Below are 22890 nucleotides of genomic sequence, written 5' to 3'. Positions count from 1 at the left end.
TCTGTGCTGCCTGTCATATGTCTAATCTCCTTATTTTTCAAATTTGTTATTTAAAGAAAAGGAATCTGGAAAAAGAACTTCTGTTACTTTACTGGCTTTAAAACACATTTGTATTTGGAAACAGCCCATGAAAAAGCATATCCACATGCTATTCTTTAATACAATTTCTTTTCCTCTAGTCTTGATGTGAACAAGTTTCTCTTACTAAGGTCTCTGTACATGGCAGCTCAGCTGTTGTTAGAAAATAAAACATTTAATCATTTCCTTTGGGGAAAAAAAAAATAGATGCACAATGTTCCATGGACTTCAAAAAACTTGGATGAAGAATAGACCAGGCTTTGTTCTGGCCAATCTATAAAAGTCCTTAAACTAAGTCCTTTCTTAGCTGAGCATCTTCTAAGCTGGTATCTTAAACTAGAACCATGGCATATACATCCATTAAAAGTTGAGTAGAATAGTTTGTGTTTAAATCCATCAGGTTCTGTCCATGCTCAACTTCTGTTTCTAAGGTGTGAAAGCAGATCCATCTCCATGGGCTTTTCTTTGGTCACCTCCAGTGTATTGGCAAAAGTCTGCATGTAGGATACAACTCTCACCAATAGATTGATTGCAAAAAAAGTCCCCATTATTTAGTTTTTTGCTCCTCCCAATTATTTAAGATTTAACAAGTTCTATCAGATAGAAGTAGTTTACCCTAATTATTTAAGATCTGACAAGTGTTGTAAGCAACAAAGCTGTCTGAATAAAATTATGAGGCATGTACATGTTCGTGTTCCCTGCTGATGGGACCTGAGCCGTTGCAGGCTGAGGTGTACTAATTAATCCCAGCCACAGGTTTGTCCTCTCAATTAGCAGCCCCTTAGATAAGCTGTCTGGTTGATCTACAGCTGCCTGGTGGGAAATATCCAGGTTGTGCAAGTTTTATGGTCCTGACTCCCTAGGCCAGCTGCAAAGTTATTTCAAGGAGAGGAGCTGATCTGTTTTGCAGTGTAATAGCTGTGTGTGTGCTCTAGGGCAAATCCCATCAGGTTACTGCAGCAGAAGGCTGGAGTCAGCATCCAAAGGATGAGGAGAAATGTGACATCAGCTTGGCATGCTGCAAATTCCATCTCTGAACCATACAAAATCCCTCTCATAATGTTGGCATTTCTGGAAACCTGGCAAAGGACATTTCTATTCTCATGACTGTCAGAGAAAGTGTTCTGAAGCTGCCTTAATATCCATTTTAAATTCCAGCTGTGAAATATACACCTGTGTGCAAACATCAGTATCTATTTCATAACATAAGTATGAGCCAGGCTTGAGGAGCCTCAGTAACCCTTTAGTTATTTAACCCCAATAACCCTGTTGTTTCCTAGCATAAAAGTACAACACAACTTCTCTGGCCAAAGGTGATCCCGACATACTAACAGGGGAGTCAGAGCGGTGCATAATTTGTGTGGGAGTGTAGAGGCCCAGCTGAGATACTGAGCTTGAGTAGGGTTTAGGTGTGTCAGCCTGCCTGTCTATTTTGTTCTCCTCTCCAGTTTTCTCCTGTTTCTCCTGGGCATCATTATTCCCCTTCATTTCTGTCAGTGGCTTCACGGAAGAGCTCCCTTAGCCTTGGGGTGTGGCACACACAGAAGCAGTCTGTCTCCCCTGTTTACCCAGGCTGAGACAAGAGGCCAGACCCTGTGCCTGCTTAAACTCACCCTGCAGAAACTGAAACCATAAACTAAAGTGAAATTGAAGAGGTGAAATGGAGAATGTTTCTCTGATATCTCAGTTGTGGCTCTCTCCCTCCTCAGCACTCACGGATGGAGTCTGAGTGTGTCACTTCTTTACTCCAAGCCCCAGCTGCCACCAAGAGACCAAGGCACAAGAGCACTGGGATTAACCTTTAATACTTTAATACTATCCTATTAGCACAGTGCTTAAACATGCTGGGGAATTTAAGCATGATTCAAATTGCACACTTCAAGACTTTTGGCACTTGGAATGAAAATAGAGTTTTTGACTGATGGAGCACAATTCTTATCCCAGCTGCACCTTTGTGACTTGCACACCCTGGTAATGTAATGGAGGGGGCTGCAGAGTCTCCAAGGGATTTTTAATTTCAAAATGGATGGCAGATATCCATTCACTAATAAATCATCTGCAGCAGTTCCGCAGGAAAGAAAAAAGGCTCAAGGCATCTAATTTTGGTCTTGTGTATTTTTCCCCACCCTCTGGGTTCATGGAGTTAGTAGCTGTTTAAAGAAGGGGTGGGCAGATGACCAGCCACATTAATAGTTGAGACATGTTATTTATACAAATTTCATTTTAATTCAGTTCATAATGAGTGATGTATCAGTCAATACACTTTGGGTTTTTTTCCTAGGGCCTTGTTCTTGCACTTTTCTTTCATGGCATTGCTTTCTTTTGGCCAAGAAAACTCATAAAGATTTATTGCCTTTCTCTTTTCTGTGCCACCTTGCCTAATGAGACCACTGCAGTGGCTGTAGCCTGTGAAATTAGCCCATGAACTCTTTGTATCTTTGTCTGTCTGTCTCAATACCCCTCAGATCACCCTGATAAGAAGAAGAACTCGAACAATATCTGTCTTTTTTATTGTAGACTATTGTTGGTATGGGTGGCAGACTGATGAAATACAGTGGGGGGTTTCCTCTTCATGTTCAAATTTCTGTGCATTTCTTTCTTTCTCTTTTCATTCAGTGGAGTATCCAGTAAAATGTCTAAAATCAACAGATACAATATACACAGGCAGAGCATAACTATGCTGTGCCTATGGCTTTTTGGATGGAACTGCCAGAGTAATTTCAATGTCTCATGGCAATAACACTCATTTGCATAAAAGCCAATTTTATATCTACAGTCTGGTTGTGGCCAAAGAAATAAAAGAGAATTAATGGGTTTAGATTCAATGGAGTGATAAATACTGTCAGTAAAGTGATTTATAGTCTATCTACTGATGATTTCAATTAAGCTACAGGTGTTTTATATACTTGGAACTTGTTCTTCAGCAGAGATACTGGGTGTAGGTTCATGGCTTCACCCTGCTGTATATCACTCTCTCAATTCCTATACAGCAAATAAAATGAAGTGATACCTCTGCACTAATGACTGGGGCAACAGGGCTTTATTAAATTCAGATGTCTGCACTGCACATATGCATATCTGTTTATGCCTTATTTACTCCAAACCACTCCCAAGTGTCCTTTTGTCTGCATGTGAGGGCTGAGAGATCTCTGTCTCCTGATTTGCATGTATGGTTTGTGCCAGACAAGCGAACAGACATATGATCATGGGCAAGGAGAATCAATCCATTTTAAAATTATTTTGTCTGTTATTTTTTGAGTGAAAGAGTGAGTTCTGTAGGGCTTTTTTACCCCTGACTACTGTATTTTGGACAGTTACCCTCATGTTTTAAGATGGTACATAGTTTTTACCCCTGACTACTGTATTTTGGATAGTTACCCTCATGTTTTAAGTTACCCTCATGTTTTACATTATGCATATACAGGGAACTTGATTCTCTGATGACTGTTTGAATCACTTGGTGACATCTGTATTAGCCAGACCCCTACTGAGGAAGAGAACATCCAGAATAACTTTTTGTGTCAGACTGATGGAGTGAGGATGGATACTTTGTGCTGCAGGCACTGACCTGGTGTTCCAAAATGTGGAGCTCAGTTCCTGGCATTGTCACACAATGGCAGTGTATGATGGTAGGTGAGAATTCTAGGGCCACTTTTTTCTCCAGTGCCTAAAGCACCAAGTGAATATCTAGTGGCATTTTCAAAAGCAGCAGGGAATTGGCTTCCATGGGGCTTTTCAGCATCCCCAGGGAGCCGAGCGTAGTCCTCCACCATGGGGGACTGCATGCCTAAAGTCACCCAGGCACAGGGGTCACAATGTCCATAACAAAAGGCATCCATCACAGTTTTCCTGAGCAATCTCTGAGTTTCCCTCATGAGACAGGCGTCATTAAAAATATTTTTGTTGCTCTAAGCTGATATGACAGGTGAAGACTATTTTCATTATTTTCCTGCTTTTGACACTCTCAGGCTGTTAACAACAACAATAATAATAACAGAAATAACAGCCTTTGCTTTTATGCTAAATAATCACAGTAGAAACAATTTACCTATTACCCTAAAGAGTTTGCAAGTAACTGCCTGGAGACAAGAGGAAGGTTTCTCCCTGCACAGGGCAGGCAGAACTCGTGTGCTCCCATTTCTCAGCGATCTTGCAGTGATTGGGGATTCACCTCACTGGGGCTGTCAGAGCCCTGCTCACGGAGCAGTTCCACATCTGAGGGTGCTGTCAGCTACACTGAAGTGGTTCCTGAAATGAGATGCCTGAGAACCCACTCAGCCAAGACGTGCCATCTGCTGCCTGGTGACTGACAGCAGAGAAATCTCCTCCGCTCCTGCCAGCGGAATTCTCCCTCTCAAAGCGCGTTCTGCAGGGCCAGGATCACTCCCTGCCATGTCATTACGGCTGGGAAGGACTCAGACGCTGTTTCCCTAGCAATTTTACAATTTCAAATCTTGTTCTTTTGGTCCAGAAAAAATTGAGCAACCCAAGTATCTCCTTTTCATTTTCCATATCTAAGTCTGCATTTTTTTGGTATTGTTTAAGGAAACAGTGAGATTTTGAAAAGCAAGCTGAATTAGAAACAAAAGTTTCACATTGATGGCAACACAGTGCTTATTCTTTCTTCTAAATGATGTGGCAAAAGGTTTTTCTTAAGTGTCTTCTTATGCAAAATATTTAAATGCAAATATTTGCTCAGTTCTGACTGGTGCTGGTTTGTACTTTGCTTTAATGGTGGTGCACACTGTGTGAATTGTTCACATAGTGAATGTCATTGAGTTCAAAAATAGTAGGTAATACTGTACTAGTTTCTATGGCTTTTTTACAGGGAATATATAACATAGAATAGCCTTCTGCCTGCAGAAATCACTTAACTTCTGTCAGTCTCCAGCAGCCCAAGAGAGGGACTGACTGCCCAGCTGGAGCTCAGCTCTTATCAGATTTCTGAAAACCAGAATATGCCAGCAGCCCTAAACTGGGAGCTTAAGAGTGGAATCACGGAAACACCTTGTTCCCTGAACCAACACTTTTTAACAATTTGATGACATGAATACCAAATGGGGCATTTTTCAGCCACAGCTGAAGAAAATCAAATTGCAATCAGATGCCAAAGAGACTGAGTCATTCCCTCCATGTCCCTCCTGCTCTCCATACCTGTTTGAATACGCCCAGGTTTTCCCTTGCACTGGGACTGGAGTTTGCTTTTGCTGGTGAGCCAATTTCAATCTCTAAAACAACAGAAACAATATTCTGATTTTTTAAGGTGCCTGGTGGGAGGGGTTGTTTGTTTTTTTGGTTTTGGGTGATATAAGATTTTGAGGTTTTTTGTAAGCTGGGTGTAAACTGCTATACTCATTTAGCAGGGTGAGAGGTTGATTGCTCATGCTGCCTGCCTGTTTCTGTTCCTTCACCTCCTCCTCAGCTTTGCTAGTACAGGTATTTTTGCATCCATGCCTTGAACTACCTCAAGGGATTGGAACAAGCTTAAAATAACCTAGTAAAAATGGCTTTTATTATTCTGGATCAGTTCTTCCCACAGTGTCACAAACAATTGTACCAGGATGCCTCAAGGGAGATGTTGGAAGGAGCTGGGTGGTCAAGAGAGGGAGAGGAGAATGGCACAAGCTGCCAAAACAAATGGATGTCAAATCTGCCCTTAGCACAGTGTTGAATACCCACACAGGGCAGTAAAGAGCTGATATGACACAAATTCACATCCCAGCTTGGTGTGCAATTCCCTCTCAGTGTAGATGCAGTCTTAACTGCTGTGATGGTAATAAAAAGATTCACTGATGGAGCTGCTGTGAAGCACTTGAAAGGATTTGCTGTTCTTCAGTGCATCTGGAGCAAGAAGCACAAAGGAATCTATGCTAATGTGCTGTTATGAGCTCTGTTCTTTGGGATTTATTTATTCTCCCATTTAAAACAAAACTTGCAGCTGCAAGGAGCTGAAGTGTGGACTTAAAAATAGAAGGAGATTAAGTGTATTACACAAAATAGCCTCTGAGTAGAGTCACCTCTGGCTGTGCCTGTGCAGTGTATTGTGTGGCTAAGAAAATATATCTATTTAAAAATATATATATATATATATTGAAACTTACAGTATTTTAAGCCTGAAGTTTCTGTATATGTCTCATTATGAAGCATGACAGAAAATCCCACACAAGTTCTGAGTGTTATGAATATGTAAAAGCACATATGGAAAATGACTGGAAGTAGCCTTGGTTTAGAGCTCTTAGGAACAAACAAATGTCATTGGGAGCCTCTAAGCATGGGCAACACCTCTTAGGCTGCTACTGAAATTCCTTGTATCATTTAAGAGAGTTGTTTCACTTCAATCTGAAATGGCTTTGATCTCTCAGGAAGTAGATGCAGGTAAGGCACTTTATTCAGTGCCATCAGCAGGATACAGGGAAGCTGACAAATTCATGCTTAAGATTTCTCTCTCACCCTTTGCTAACTGAGTTTACTAACTGAGTTTTACTGAGTTTCACATACTTGAAAAATATTTTTGTTATTTTTATGGCTGCATATTTGACCCTTGTGCTCCCCAAGACTTGCTCATGGTCAGTTGCTAATGGGCTGAAGTAGTTTTCCCACAGTGTGGTCACCCTGCTCTTTGTTCTGCTTGTATATTTTCATAAGCATCTGTCCCTCCAACACGAACTGCTGGGAGCTGAAATTCAATCGTGTCAGCTGCATCATCTGCAAATCTGTCCTAATGAAATTTGGCTAAAGTGGTCAGAGTTGCTCCAGACTAAATGGAACTGCCACATGTTTTGACAGCTGAGATGACAGTCCAGCACATCTCTCATAGCTCAGGATGGCATGCATCATTAGATTTACAGAATGGGAAAGAGAAGCCTCTGCTAGAAGCTACTGTCCTTCAGGCTTTCACATTATTTTTTCATTTTCCTCGAAATTCAAACAAATTAGAGGCCTTGAAAGATCAACCATGAACAGATATAGTTTGTCAGCGACTTTAAAAAAAAAAAAAAAGGCAGAAAAAAATCCAAAATACTATTGGTGGTATATTGCTCTTTAAAAAACAAACAAACAAACAAAACAAACAAACAAACAAAAAACCAACCAAACAAAAAAACACCACCTGTTTTATTTAATTAATTTAATTTGATTTAAACACTCAGAGCAGGGGACAAAATGCTCTTAAATAATTTTCTTTTTTGGCACATTTTCATACCCTTTTACAGACTTTTTTTCAGTGGCTGCCTACACTGAAGTGAAATGTTTGTTTAGGTCAATATCCCACGTTATATTTTATGGGTGAATTTCTTCTAATGAAGCAGGTCAGCTGGATAACCACACATCCCCCAGCACCCACTTCAGTCCAGAGCTGGAGTTTGAAGAGAAGGGGAGAGAACAGCACAACTGCAAACTTTAAATAACACTGCAGCAAGTTTCCTTGTAGGCTCCAGAGCCCACAGGTCTGTCATCATGGCTATCAGGGAATATAAGGGAAAGGAAAAATATCCTCTCACATGGGAATTTTCTTCTCAAGGCAGTAGGGACATTTTACTTTCTTTAAAATACTCATATGTGACTCAGTTTAGAAGTTCTCCTTAGCAGTATGACTTTGCATGTCTGTTTTCACTTAGATTCCCTTTGCCTTTTCAAGAAATATTTACAAATCTTGATCTCTCCTGTTTTTCTTTGAGGTGACAGGTCCATTAAAAAGGAAATGTGGCAAAAACCTCTTAACTTGTGCTGTGCAAATTCATGTTCAAGGAACATACAAAAACTAGAGAAATGTAATTTTTGTGGCCTTGGTAAAAGGATGTTTGGAGAAACAAGAATAATAATAATAATTTTAATAATTAATATTTAATATATTAATATTTAATAATAAATCTCTCTTATCATGAGGTGATGAGGGCAGACTCCTGAGGTGGATTTAAGTGCCTGTATCCATTCATGTCAAAGGAATTGGGCTGATTGATATTACCACAAGTGGGAAGGATGTATATCAAATATATCCTAAAACAAAAAAAGGAAACAAAAATCAGGCTCTGAATAGTTCCCTCTTTGTTAGAAATGTCCACTGGGGAAAGTAGGTATAAATAATAAATCCTCTTAGCTCTAAGAATGATGTTTTCCTCTTCATTTTTCTGTGAAGTGTGATATTTCAATTTATTTCATTTAAGACTTTAATTCCCTGTTCACCATGCCCTTTTCCCTGGAGGAAAGTTCATAAATATTTCCTTGTTATCCCTCTCTTTTTCAAGTTGCTTCTTGTGAAGAACTTGGAAGAATTTGTTTATTCAAAGTGAATCTTTTCTCTCGTCTGTCCTGCTCCTTTTGGCAGGACTGTGAGCTGTGGTTTAACCCCAGCTGGAAACAGCACACAGCCCCTCACTGCCCACACCTGCTGGGAGGGGAGGAGACCTGGAAAAATGTAAAACTCAAGGGTTGGGATAAAAACAGATTAATAATTAAAGTGAAATATATTCCAACAACTTCCATTTCTAATGATAATGATATGGAATATTTCTTTGGCCACTTTGGGTCTCCTGTCCTGGCCATGATCCATTCCAGCATCCTGTGCAACTTCTCACTGGCAGAGCATGGGAAACTGAAAAGTATTTAACTCTGAGGAAAAAAAAAAACTTAGAAAAAACTAAATACCAGTGTGTTATCAACATTATTCTCATACTAAATCCAAAACACAGCACTGTACGAGTTAAGAATGTTAGGTCCCAGCTGAAACCTGGACAATGTGAAACAGCAGCACAGAGCTTTTTTTATTCTGTTACGTCCCCAATTCCATTTAATTTCTAGTTCTGTTGTTATGTTCAGTATTTCAGCCTTGATCTGTCTGTCCAAACTGCATCCTCAGCACGCTGGCCACTTCCCTTCATCTCCCATGAAGCCATTACATATAAATTTGCATTCTGACATTAATTTTATATGGCTGGTTTTTTTTTTTTAATCCTGACACTTATTACAGAATAATTCTCTTAACCTCTCAATTTATGTTTAGCATGTTTTTTTTTCGTCTGAGGTATGGATTTCTGCTCTTTCCTGTGTATTGTCCTTTTGCTACTTGTCTGGGAGAAGGACCCTACTCAAAAGGCTTTTTTTTTATAATCCTGTAAAATTCTGCTTAGTTTGAGTCACAAACCAGTTAAAATTGTAAATTTCCTTTATTATCTCTTTACTGACTTTCTCAGAAACTTACAAAAAGTCCGTTTTGGTTAATTGTGAATGCTCCACACCAGCCTCAAAGTGCTGGGCCAAGGCTGGGACCAGAGACCAGCTGTCTGCTGCTCCTGGTTTTGCCTACTCAATATTTGACTCTGGCTTGAAGCTCAGGCTCCAGCCTGGAAAAAACCAACCAGCTCAGCACTAATCCATCCAAAGGCAGCTGGGAGCAGCAGGCAGCAGGCTGGCTGGGAAGCAGCACTTCTCCACAGCTACCCTGCTCCAGCCAAAACCAGCTCTGGATTGCAAATCCTCCTGCTCTGTTCCAGAAGTGATGAGGGATAAATGGTTTGCAGATAATAATAATAAGTATAATGATAATAATAATATCACCTAGGATAATAATATCACCCAGCTCATGGGACCCCAGTGGGATGAAGGAGCATCTCTGGTAGCAGCACAAAGCATTTCTAACTCCTTCCTGATTATTACTATTAATAACTCTTGTAGATAAAGAGAGGTGCCTTCCTCACAGAATCAAACCATCCAACATCACCCTTCCAGAGTATTTTCCAGCAAATTTATTATTTGTTTTCTTAAAGTACAAGTGGTGGCCTGATCCAAACCTCATTGCAGCCTGAGGAAAGATCCAGTCTCGCTGGATCCTCTTGAAGAGTTTGGCAGCTTGAGTCCAGAAAAGCTCTTTCTGGTTTTATTTTAGGACTTCTTAAAAATATTCTTCTATTTTCTATCGGATTTTGCCTGCTTTGCAGTCCAAGCATCCCATCTGTACATGTATTAGCATCCAGGTCATCTCTTTTTTCCCTCCAGCTGCACTGAGAGACTTTCTAGTTGCTAGTTGGATGTAACTTTTTGTCCCTGATCTTTCTTTATTCTTGACATCACCACAGATTTTTTTTGCATCACATTTTTTACTAGGCACTAGCATCCTGTTGTTTAAAACAGTCCATGTTCTCACTCAAGGGGCATGCAGCTAAAGGAAGCAAGTATCTGCCTTGGTTTGGAAAATAATACTGAATGGTGTAAAAATTTAAAGGACTTAAATTTATTATAAAACCCAAGAGACTTGTTAGGAGAATATTTTTAGGATTACTTTTCTTTCCTCTTCCCAAGTGATTTTGATAATATTGTGGGGCTTTATCATAACCTTGCTCCTCCTCCTAAATTAAAACTGAAGGCAGGCACAGGGCAAGCAGCTCTAAAGACAGCAGCTGCATGGAAAACTTCACACCATTTCAGAACTGCAAGTTATCTGCTTAAGTATATTGCTGAGGAACCAGATGGAGAATAGTTTTCCACAGTTAACCATCTGGGCCCTGCAGTGATACACTCTGCCCTGAGCATTACAGTGGGAATTGACTTCATGGGGAGAAAAAAAAGCAGAGAAAAAGAGACAGGCAGAGAAAGAAGAGCATAATGTTTTATACTGCAAAAATATGCAGCCAAAGAATCACCATTTTGTCACACATTGCAATTTCCTCATCTCTGCTTGTGTTTATAACCTGTGGGATAAAAGGAAGAGAAAGTGAGACACTAATGGTTACTATAGCATAAAAGCCAGCTGTGAAAGGGTTCAGAAATGGTGTTTTGTTTTTGATGGAACTTTGATTGAGCTATTAGATGTCAAAGTGAAAGGCAAGACTTTCTGATAGAGCTTCAATTTGATCTATAATTTTAGCTTTGCTGAATTAATTTTTGGAGTTCTGTACTTCAGAGCTTCCAGCCAGTGCTGTGATTCACGTGCAGTGGTTTGTAGTGACCAGAGAATGGTTAGAAATATGGAATATTCCAGGAGGTTTGTGGAAAACACCAAATGCCTGGTAACTAGATGGAGTCAAAGAAATAGGATGAGAGGATTTTCTGAGCAGTCCTGCTGTATGGTCTCCACATGAAATCTGTAGGTAAAAAGTCTTTAGGTGTTAAATATAAAATTGTTCTAGAACCAGAAGACAAAAAAAGGGCATTTTTTTCTCAGGTGCTGATGAGAGTCTATAATTTTCATTGCTGGTTGCAGTCTTTAGCTGAAGTTTTCCATGCTGTCCAGGCACTGCATTCTGGCTTTTTTCCTGCTCTGTTGATTCTCCAGCATAGAATATTATTTCATCTTATGCTGTGTGCTTCTCTCTGCCAGGGCAGTTGTGGGATCTTTTTCCTTTGGCTATTCACCTGCCTTTGCAAGGCTTGTAGGAACCTATTGGAGCATTCTTTTTCTTTCTGTCACATTTCAGTGAAGCTTGACAATGGGTTTGCCTTCCTTAGTAAAACTGGCTAAAATGGAAAGCTAATTTTTTTCCCCTAAAAAGAAAAGAAGGTTTAAAAAACCAAAAAATCTGATTCATTTCATAGCTCTGCTGAGTTTTGAAGTACCCAGATAATGCAGGTTAGCTCTAGTGGACTATTTAATGACATGAACCAGGATAATGAATTACTTGAAGTCAATGAGCAAATATCATCAACCTCCATTGAATATTAGGACCTTATATAGGGTTTCAGACCCTAGTTTCTTTTTAGGTGTACGGCAGGCCAAGAGAAATATTAAATAGTTATAAAAACACAAAGGCCTGGCCATTCAGCACATTTCTAAGCTGGAAATAAAAAAGGTTAAAGTTTCTATGACCTTTATGTGCATAGAACTGAAATTTTTCATGATATATGTATGCAGCAGCTGTTCTGTAAAGGGAGACAAGACTCCCTGTAATGCTTTAAATCACTGTTTATCTTCTATTTTAACAAAGCCCCAGACCACTCCAGCTTGGTGGAACATGTTCTCACATGTGCTTATTGCATCTGGATGTTCACAAGGAACTCACAGATAGAGCCGATTATCAGGTAATTATCAGATCATAAAAAGAATTTTTGTCTCTTCCCAAAAGGAAATCTGTGTGGGGAAACTGTAATGATTGGTTTGGGTTTTTTTTCTGTGTGTCACTGGTGTGGAACAGATTGTGTGCTTTGATGTTGAGATTGGCCTCAGGTGTTAATGGCATGAAATAGTTCATGTGGGTGATATCACACATATAGGTGCATATCTCACTCTTAAATTACTTTTGTGTGAGAATTTAAAAAAAAAACTAATAATGAACAACCTTCCCATTCTTTAATCCTTTTCTTCATCACTGTTGAACTGCAGAACTGGAAAATATGACCTGTATGAAAAGCTTGGAGAAGATAAGGAGGTCAGGTAGGTAAATAGATGGTTATTTGCAAATATTTGCTCTTCTTTATTAGTAACATATTCTATTTTTCTGTTATTTATGGATTCATTGGAAGTTTGTCTGGTTAAGGCCTGTAGGACTACCCTCTTTCCAGACAACTGGTAGCAGAGCCTTCCATTGAACTTGTGTTGTTCCCTCCTTGTCTGTTGGTCTGTCAGTGATCAAGCAGTGAGTTCTACCTCTTAATGCACAAAAATATAAATAATTTATACCTTAGAGCACAGAATACCATGGAAAGTGTAAGGAAAATTATTCAACCAAAAGGAGGAAAGTTGTTGAGTTACAAAGAGAGAGAGAAATCTGCCCTAAACATGAAGAAATTCCCGTTCTTGCTTTCTTACGTGCCAGCCTTGATTTAAAAAGGATGTGTCAGGGCAAACAGCTGCCTTGAGGCAGCTCAAAGGGAACACTGAAAAGTTGCCTTTGTGTCTGAAAGGAATTCATTTCATAGTGTTGCCCTAGAGTTGGGTTTCCCTAAAGGCCTGTTTCTTCCCCTTAAATTGACTCTGCCTTATTCTGCCCACATTGTGCATAAGCTAAAGTTCATAAAATGCATAACAGAGTCGCAAATGACATCTTTCAGGAATCAATGTTTTTAAACACAGCTTTAAACACTGTTTATTTTGTGTACTCCAACTGCTCTTGGCCATCAGTCAGGATCTGCCAAAGGGATCTGCTCTGCAGGAGCTGATCTGCAAATTTCCACCAGGGACACGTGAACCTTGGCCAGATGTTTCTTAGTCCTGAAGTCCTTGGCCTTTGAGAGCAGAGCTGGATGACAGCCTCATTCAGCAAAAGGGGAAACGACATGCCAATTAAAGTGGCAGTAAAAAATCCAAATAAGACAAGTGTCGCCTATAAATATTTTTCTGAAATATGACCAAACAAGGTGTCAAAGACTTTCTGTGAAATCATTCATGTTTCTTTTGCCTGCCTGTTCCTGAAAACTGATTTTCCTTGTGCAAATAGCTCTGTGGGAGAGACATTCCATGGTTTGAAGCCTTCAGTGATCCTCATAGATGGCCTCTTAAGAGGTGGCAATAGATTTTTGGTTTCTCTGGATGACCCTGCTGTATACTGGGTAAGAAGTCAAAAATCTACCTTCTCAAATTGCAGGAAGGTATCAAAGAAGGTGTTAGGAAGCTCCCAAAGGGCCAAACCCTGCAGTAGAGGCGTGAAGACATTGAAATCAGAAGGCAATGTCAACAGCTCTTATTCTCTCTTTTTATTTCTTTTATTTTTTATTTTAACACAGTTCTCAGGCTGCAATCCAGCGTCAACTCCTTCAGTTAAAAATTAAAGCAAAAAGTAACCTTTTTTGCACAGAGGAGAGAAACTTCCTCAAGAAGTTATTAGGTTGCCATAAATTGCCTTTTTGCCATTCATGGACCTTCAGAGTGGCTGCTGTGCCCCTGCAGTGGTGTGAGGGCTGTGTTGGAGCAGTGTGAAAAGCGCCACCCTGGGAGGGCAAGGGCCCGATGACAGAAGCTCCCATTGCTCAGAGGGTCCCTTTTTGCTAATAGGAAGTGGCATGAAGTACTCAATCATCATTAAGTGGTTAAAGATTTTAATCTGCTCATAAAATTGCATCTACAGTAATTGAGCTGCTCAGTGTGACTGTCTCTAATTGTCTGAGTTGTTCCTCTGGCTCTGAAAAATGAGAGAAGTAACGTGTTTTACTAAAAGACAGAATTTGTAGTAATTTGACTCCAGAAGCCCAAATCTTGCACAGACTCACACTGTGTTACAAGGACTTAAAATTACTCTTCCTGATGTTCATTTAAATGTCCTGTGAACATTTGAAAAACATGCCACATTTATTTGGCCCGGCTCAGTGTTACAAGCAGTGTAGGAAGCCAAGGGAATCATTGCCACACAGTGCTGTGTGTGCAAAAAAATAGTGTATATATGTTTTAAAAAGTGTTAAGATGGGGAGTGGGGTTGGAATATTTCTTGGCTGACTTTTAAACAAATTACCTTGGGCTTGGCCTTGAGTAAGTAACCTCTGGAGCTGGGAGTGTCTGAGGGAGACAGAGTTGTGTAGTGGCACAGCTGTGGCACTTCCCTGAGCCTCCACCTCTAGCTGCTGTCTGGAACATGAGACAGAGCTAAAAGCATCTTTCCCATAGGATGAACACTGCTGGTAGAGCATGTTGCCATGAGAGCACCTAACACTCTATTTATGCCGTGCAGAATTCACTAAGGAAAGGTTTTAACTATTTTAGGTCCCCTTAAAGATATTAAAAAACAACAGTCCTGAGTTTTCTATGATTTTTTTTCCCCTAATTCTACATATTGTCCTGTTTTCTGTTCTTTGTATGTTATTTTTTCCTCTTCACATTTGGCTCCTTTAACAGAGTTTGCCTGGTAAGATTCCTCAAACAGGAATGATCATATAAAAAGTATAGTGTGAACACTTCCCTTTTATTCTTGGACAAATTGCTCACTGCAAGGGAGAGTGTATCCAGAATTGCTATACATAAAACAATGGCATTTTTATTGTGCTGTGATGAGAACAGTTCCCCTTGCTGGTGACCTCAGGAAGGCAGGCTGTTTCACACATGCAATTTCAGCTAACTGAGATTTCAAAGACCCCTTTTGGACATATATCACCCAAAGCCTTCTTTTAGCACATTGACTCTGTTCTTCATCATGGGGTTTAGCATGCTGATGAAGGCCTGCAGAGAGCCCAGCAATGCCAACAGATCAGGCTTGGAGAGAGGCAGACTTTGGAGGAATGTGAAATGAGTAAAGGGAAACCTGGCTCAAACCCAGCAATACAGAGAGGAAGTGGAGAAGGACTAAAATTTTAGTCAACAGCAAGGCCACAATTAAATTTCAAAATACCAAACCCAAACAAATCAAAAGCTCCGAGCCAGATGGCAGAGTATGTGCTTTGTTCATGCAATCCTATTGATCCCAGGGTGGGCTCCTCTGTGGGATGGCTCAGCCAAGGGCACAAATTAAATCTCTGTGAGGTGGTTCAGAAAGACCTTGTCCTGCAGAGTCTGGTGCAGTGGGTGCCAGCAGCACAATCAGAGCTTTACCCTGGCTCTTGCAGATTCCCACAAGCAAGTTTTTGACAATCTCCAGGACACAAGTGAGTGCAGTACCTCAGGAGTGGGGCAAACCTGGCTAAACCTGTACAAAACAGAAATGTGGAGCTTGTGAGAACTTTTGATGCTCCCAGTCATGGCTGGGGAGCACCTGCGAGTTTGTCTGAACTCTGCTCTGCAATTCATTCCTTACAATGTAGCTTTGGCCTGTAATTGTTCTAGCTTTGTTTTAAAAGTCCCAGTTGAGGGAAAAAATGGGTGATGAGACACTTGACTGCGAACTAGTTTCTCAATTTTGTTTTTCCCACTTCTGCCCAAGAGAGAGATAAACAGGAATCAAATTCTCTCACAATGCCAAAGAAATTTACATTAATATTTCCTTCATTTAAATGGGCAAGAAATCTTGTTAAAGTGCAAGGATAAAATGGATAAAAATTGAGTTTTCCTTTCATTTTTTTACACTGGAGACCCTTTGGAGGCCTCCATTCTTTTTTCAGGATCTGTTACAAAGAAAGAATTTCTAGCCTGTGTTCCTACCCCACTACTGGAACAAAATTCCTAATATCCTTGGAAATCAATTCTGTTCTCACATGTCCAGCTTATCAATGAAGGGAAAGCAAGAATGATATGTTGTTTATTTATAACGTCTCTTTATATTGTTGTGATCGTGTTTATAGAGTCTTTGTTCAGTCACATCTGAAGCATTTGTCCTCGAAGGTACTGCTGTATGCAAACACCACTGGAAAAACAGGAGACACAAACACTGAAGGTAACCAGGAGGTTTTGAAGAACAAGTAAAAGATGAGAACAAGAAAATGACTGAAATGGAAATCTAAAAAGTAAGGAATTTTCAAATCCATAAAGAATCAGTAAATAAAAGAGAAAAAAATATATTATTTTCAAATTTGCAAATTTTAGAAGAGATAAGTGCCCAGTAAAATTTATTAGTTACTTTGTTCTGATAAAAAATGGATTAATCTTTGGAAGGCAGCAGGGAAAAGAGAGTAAGGGTGGGACAGTACTGGAGAGAAATGTGGACAGAAGAGCTCCTACAGAGTGGCAAGGCAGGGTTAGGTACAGCAAAAGGCACACACACACTGGATTCAGGGAATGAGGGAAGAAACCAGTGAACCTTTTAAGTGACATTTAGAAAAGTTCACCATTTCAGCAGCGATTCCTGAGAACTGCAAAGCAGAAAATAGATTTATTTCTAGAGAATAGACATTGGTTTCTGCTTTAGATTTATTGCTTTCAAACAACAAAAGAATTCAGCTTGGAAAACTAATCTAGCCATGACCCTTCATGCAATTAGTCAGACTGAGTGCAGAATTGGGTAACACCTTTCCCATTCCCTGGTAAGGATCTGTCTTCAATACTCAAGGATCAATTCATCCCCTGAGCCCCACTGGAGCCAAGTGGAGCAGAACACAGGGCTGTGACCTGTTTGTCTCCTCTCTGATGGCAAATTGGTCAAGGTGCTCAGTCAGAGGGCAAGAAGCAAAGAGCTGCTCTGCAGGGAGCACCTCTTGCCTTTCCTGTGTGTTCCAGGCAGGGGTGATGCCCTGCCAGTGCTGCCCTGTGCCCAGTGAGGCTGGCAGAGGTTCAAGGAACTCCAGGTCATGCTCTGGAGATGTTCAAGGAAGAGGCACAAGTTAAACCTCAGCATATTTTATGAGAAATCCCCAAACTGGTGGAGCTTTTAAAGATGTGGATGTACACAGGCCAGAAATGAAAGTGCTGCAGCTGGTTTCTTGCCTTGGCTGCTGGGGCACTCAAAAATTGGGTATTCATTGAGGTGTTTCCTCTAGTCCCAGAATTATAAATGTGTTCCTAGATAGCTAATCCAGCCCAGAGCCTTCTGCTACCATGGTTTCTTTATAAATATTAATAATTTGCCACCAAGTGGAATCGTTGTGAGGCTAAATAAGCTACTGTGCTGTGCTCACACATTAATCTTACTGGAGGCTCAGGGGGAAAGTGGAAGCAAAATTCTTCAGTGAGAGATTAGTCTAGGTTATCCTCAATGGAAGATTAATCCAGAAATAGTCTCTACATTTTCTACTCATTTACCCAGCAGAAAAATTTATTAAATAGTTCCTAAAACTGCAAGAATTGGGAAGTTTTCCCGTGACCATTGTGCCATATTTTATTTTTCTTCTTTTCTGTTCCATTATTTTTCTACTTTCAATAACTTCACTGAAAAAGGTTGAGTGTCAAAAATTTGGAAAGTGCATATTTTTCAGAAGACTTAAGAAAAAAATATTAAAGGAAGGTGTTTTTTTTTGTTTTATTATTCTCACGTTAAGAAGATATTTTGGGTTTTTTTAATTTTTTGTTTGGTTTTGGGATTTTTTTTGATTTGGTTTGGTTTTTTGGAGGTTTTTTGTTTGTTTTGGTTGGGGTTTTTTTTTTGTTTTGTTTTTTTGGGGTTTTTGTTTGTTTGTTTTGTTTTTTGTTTTGTTTCAGGGGGGTTTTTTGTTTGTTTGTTTTTTGGCTGAATCGTTACTTTGACCTGTTTAGAAAAGTGTTAGGTAAGGATTTTTTTTCCTAGAAGTTTATAAATTTTGCTGCTTTTTAATAGAGCTACAATATGTGGCAGGGTTTTTTTTTTCTAACATGGAAATGGATGTTAGACCTGTAGAAAATTTGACTTAATGACCAGTCAAGAGGCTTAAGGCAATTTCAATAGGAACCCCAGACTTTTCTTCTCTTGCTAAAGTTCCTTTGGAGACTCATTTATGTAAACATGTAAATGTGACTTGTGCAAAACTTCAGTCTCAAGACAGTTCCTGGGTTTAATATCTTTTTGTTTCTTTAATGGCAGCTATCAGAAAGATGTTCTGCGTTAGATGAGCAGTCCACATTACATTATATATAATTAATAGCAAATACCTAAAAAAGAGAGCTGTTATATGCATTTTAGGTTAAAACAGGCATGCATAAACAAGTAAATTTGGAAAAAGCAGAGAAATTTCAGTGCCTGGGGTGCTAATTGATGAGAATTATTTATTGAGTGACAGCAGTTTGTTGATTCCATTGTGTATTTATTTCAGGTTATAATTGGTGGAGATCATTTTCCATTAAATATTTCCCTAAATCTCTACATTGATGGAGTCGTGGTGGAACTTGGCAACAAAATGACTCAACTGAAGGCTTGTGTTTTACACAGAAGTAAACAAATGCAGAGAGCACAAGAAGCCTCCATCATGCAGTCGGTAACAAAAATCAAAAAACTTTTACTCTGTGTTGCTCAGAATATAATCCATGTTAAAATTCATCAGCATGAGTAGATTTTTGCCTCCTTCAACATTAAACTGAATAAAGTGTGACAGCCCCAGCACACACATTAACAAAAACACAGCTGTAAACACCAATTAACAGGGAATGAGCATCATATCAGCCTTTTGCCTTTTAAATAACTGGGTTCTCTTCTGACTCCTAATGGCAGATGCCAATATGATATTTTATTCAGTTTATCAAACAAAAACTTATTAAAAATGCTAATATGTTCATTAAATGGCACAGTGTCATTAAAATAATCTTCTGGAGATGTGTATAGTATAAATATTAATACAAAACTTTTGTCAAAGTATTTGCTTTCTATGAATGAGCACTGGTCAAACATTTTGGTTTTGAACTTTTGTTCCCTTTTGTACAATTTTATTGTGAATGGTATTGCAGCATTTTAAAGTGAGCAGAATAGAAATTTGAATAACTGGGATGTAGCTTGGAAATCATGTGATATTGAATGAATTTTCTCTTGTATTTCATTAAGATAGGAAAACTTTATGGGCAGAAAACTCCATTGCCCTTCATCCCTATTCTGGAAAGGACAGTTTGAAATAGGAAAGGCACTTGACCAGCGTGTTGCAACCTTCAGACCTATCTTGTCTAATAGCATTTTCCAGATCCCAGAGACTGAAAATGAAATTCTAGTTTGCTGTAACTCTTTCGTCTGCCTACTTATAACAAGATTTGAGATCCCAAGGGGTTGTTTCAGCATGTCAGGTTAAACCTCTTTAATCTCCTTATGATCAAACTCCATCCTCCAGAGCAGATAGTTAAGACTGAGTTTATCACAGATAGAACTTCTTTTTTCCTAAAGGTCAAAACTTCATCTCCCAGTTTAAGTAGTAAAGAATAAAGTCTGAATAAAAAACTTGTCCTTACTGCACTTCCTGAGGCTCTCACAGGTGAACTTCCTTGCAGCAGTTGCAGCCCACCTGTATACCTTTAATGACGGGAATATTTTAATTTTTCCTTCTGAAATGATGTCTTAGGGGACTTTTGGTAAGCACATGGAGCTGTCTGGCAGACAGATCATTTCCCTTTGGCAATTGGCACCAGCCAGGTCTTTTTGTTTTTATCCATCCCTGTACAGTCCTGCCTGGTGAAGGATTTCTCTACAGAGGGATTTTTGTCTGTGACATTGGAATTTTCTTGAATAGAAAGCAGTATTTGGCAAATACGTGGATTTTGTGGGTGGGGCATTATTTCTGCTGGTGAAACAGCAACCTCTCTGCCCAGCATCTCTTGGCACAGGGCTTGACAATATGTGCTGTTAACAGCTAGAGGTGATCACCTGGCAGACAGCAGCAACCTTAACTGATAAATATCTTTTTTTTTTTTTTTTGGGTGATCTCGGAGTACTTGTGAATGACTTTTTTCTGCCATACTTGACATTCAGCATATCTGTTGATTTACAGCACACACTGCAAAGAAGAATCAATTCTCATCCACATTGTTTAGATATGGTGTGTAGTTTATACTGCAAGACACATTGTCCATTCTCTAAATCAGTAAATACAGAGCTGATAAATATGCATTTTTGATAAATACCCATTTTTGATAAATACCCATTTTTGATAAATTTCCACATGTCACACCAATGTGTTTTTCTGTATATTACTACAGGAACTAAACTTCACAGCTCAAGGTTTATTCAGATTAAGTAAAAAAGCAAGATTTGGACTTCAACAAATGTTTTAAATTATATTGAAATAACTGCTGCGATATTTTCCCCTCAACCTGAAAAGTCTTTGAAAAGTCTTTGTGGCATTCAATGACAGAATATACCACTTATACATGGTTCCAGTGATACTATTTTACCTTTTATATTTTCAATGCTACGCATTAGCAACAATTGGGAAAAATATTATTTGCTCAGTTTGGGAAAGGAGGATATTAGGATGCTCAGAAACAATTGTAAGATATGAATTGAAGGTTTTTGTTAAACTACACAGAAGTGTAATCATATGCTTATAGTGAAAATCACACCATCAATCACATTTCACATAGGGAAATTCTTGCACAGTATAATCAGAGGGGTTTTGCAATGAATGATAGAGAAGTCAGGATTTCACAAGACAAAATAAAAAATTGCCAGATTTGTCATTTACTTCTCATTCTTATACCTCACTATTTATCTATTTTTTTTTCAGGATCCAGATAAGGGTAAGCTACAATTTATGTATTGAAGGTAGATTTTGAGATGCACACGGCATTTAGTAAAAAAAGTTCCATGTATATAACACTGAGGCTGTCATGACACCTTTCATATTCCAGATTTAGCATATTAAAATCAATATTAAAGTGTAATAAATAGTTTTCTCCAACCAAGCACACATTAATTCTGAATACAAAGCAAAGAGGAAGACATATTGGAAACACATCAATAATTAGGAACAGTAAGTAAATCAGAGAATTTTTAATTAATTTTTGTACATAAAATAGAGACTATGGGCATTTTGTAAGCTGAACAGGGTTCCAAGGTGAACCATGTTCCCCTATGCACACGCAGCCTCTTTATTATCATGCAAATAAGTGAGCTCCTCAAACCAAGCCCCCTGTGTGCACTAATTCCATTACTCTGCTGGAGACATCATTCATGTGTGCTTTACAGTTCTTTTGCACAAAATCTATAGCGTTTTTTTTTGTTTCATTTGTTGGTTTTCTTTGTTTTTTTGCTTTTTTAGTTAAACTGAATATAAGCTCCCTCACATTTTCAAAGAGAAGGTGCCAGCGATGTTCTGCTTTGTATAATGACAGCAGTGTATCCCTAACATGTTTCAATTCCAGTATGTTCCAGTTTGAGTACAATTCCTAGTGCTTCATAATTTTATTTACGGCAGGGCAGAAAGGTGCAAAGGGAAGTTGGAAGTTTGACACCCATTTTGTCACTTAGCTGACAAGGTCAGTGAACTGCACCTCTGAACACATTTGGTGTCAATTGTGTTAACTATTCCTTGCTGAGCAGCAAGTGCTGCCTTCAGCAGGTCAGGACAGGATCCACGTGTGTTGGCAGCCCAGCTCAGACCTGCACTGCACTTTTGAACTTCCTGGTGTGGGAAATAGTGAAGGTAATAAGATTTTTAGGAAGCTGGAAAAAGCAGGCCTTACAAACAGAAAGAACAGAGAACTTAAAGCCAGCTAGATCTGCAAAGTCTGAGGGTAGAAAAAGTTACAATGGTACAGCAAGCAAAGACATTCAACAACAGCTTTAGTTTTAGACTTGGCTAAGATAGACCTTAAGACTGAAGAAAAAATATGCTTAGCAAGATAGGAGAAGGTTTTAAGCTGAATAATGGTGTATTGTTAACAGAAAGAGGACAAGCAAGCATTGTGTGAAGCAGGTGTAATTGTGCTTTTAGTGATTGGCTAGAACAACTGTCTACAAGCTTTAGCAATATGATATTGGCTAGAAAGTTTTTAAGAAGTTCTGTAACAAAGAAATCTTTGGATGCTGCTGGCAGTATGTGAACTTTTGCCATCTTTCTATTGTCTCAGCCCTGTCATGAGGCTGATGCTGCAAATAAAGCTCATGGAACATGTCCCAGCAGTCCCGTGCTGTTCGTGAAGGGAAAAAACTCCCTGACACATCCTGGCTCCTGAACTTCCAGAGAGCCCTGAGAACCCCATTCTGGAGCCTCAGCACAGCCCCTGGGCTCTGTGTGGACCCCACCAGACTGAAATTCACACTCCAGCTGTGCTCCAGCTGTGCTCCAGCTGTGCACCTGGTTTATTCCAGCCTGAGGCAGATCCAGAGCAGCACCATGAAGGGAAAAAACTCCCTGACACATCCTGGCTCCTGAACTTCCAGAGAGCCCTGAGAACCCCATTCTGGAGCCTCAGCACAGCCCCTGGGCTCTGTGTGGACCCCACCAGACTGAAATTCACACTCCAGCTGTGCTCCAGCTGTGCTCCAGCTGTGCACCTGGTTTATTCCAGCCTGAGGCAGATCCAGAGCAGCACCATACACACATCCAGGTGGATCTCGAGTTAGCTGCTGCTCTCCTAATGATACAGGCAGAACTGGGGAGCCATTGCCATGCAGGGAAGGTCTGCTAGGAAGATCAGCAGGA

This window comes from Geospiza fortis, unplaced genomic scaffold (assembly GCF_000277835.1).
Source record: "Geospiza fortis unplaced genomic scaffold, GeoFor_1.0 scaffold112, whole genome shotgun sequence".
In the NCBI taxonomy this organism is placed as follows: Eukaryota; Metazoa; Chordata; class Aves; order Passeriformes; family Thraupidae; genus Geospiza; species Geospiza fortis.
The sequence above is the reverse complement of the archived record's forward strand: the minus strand, read 5'-3'. Positions refer to the sequence as shown.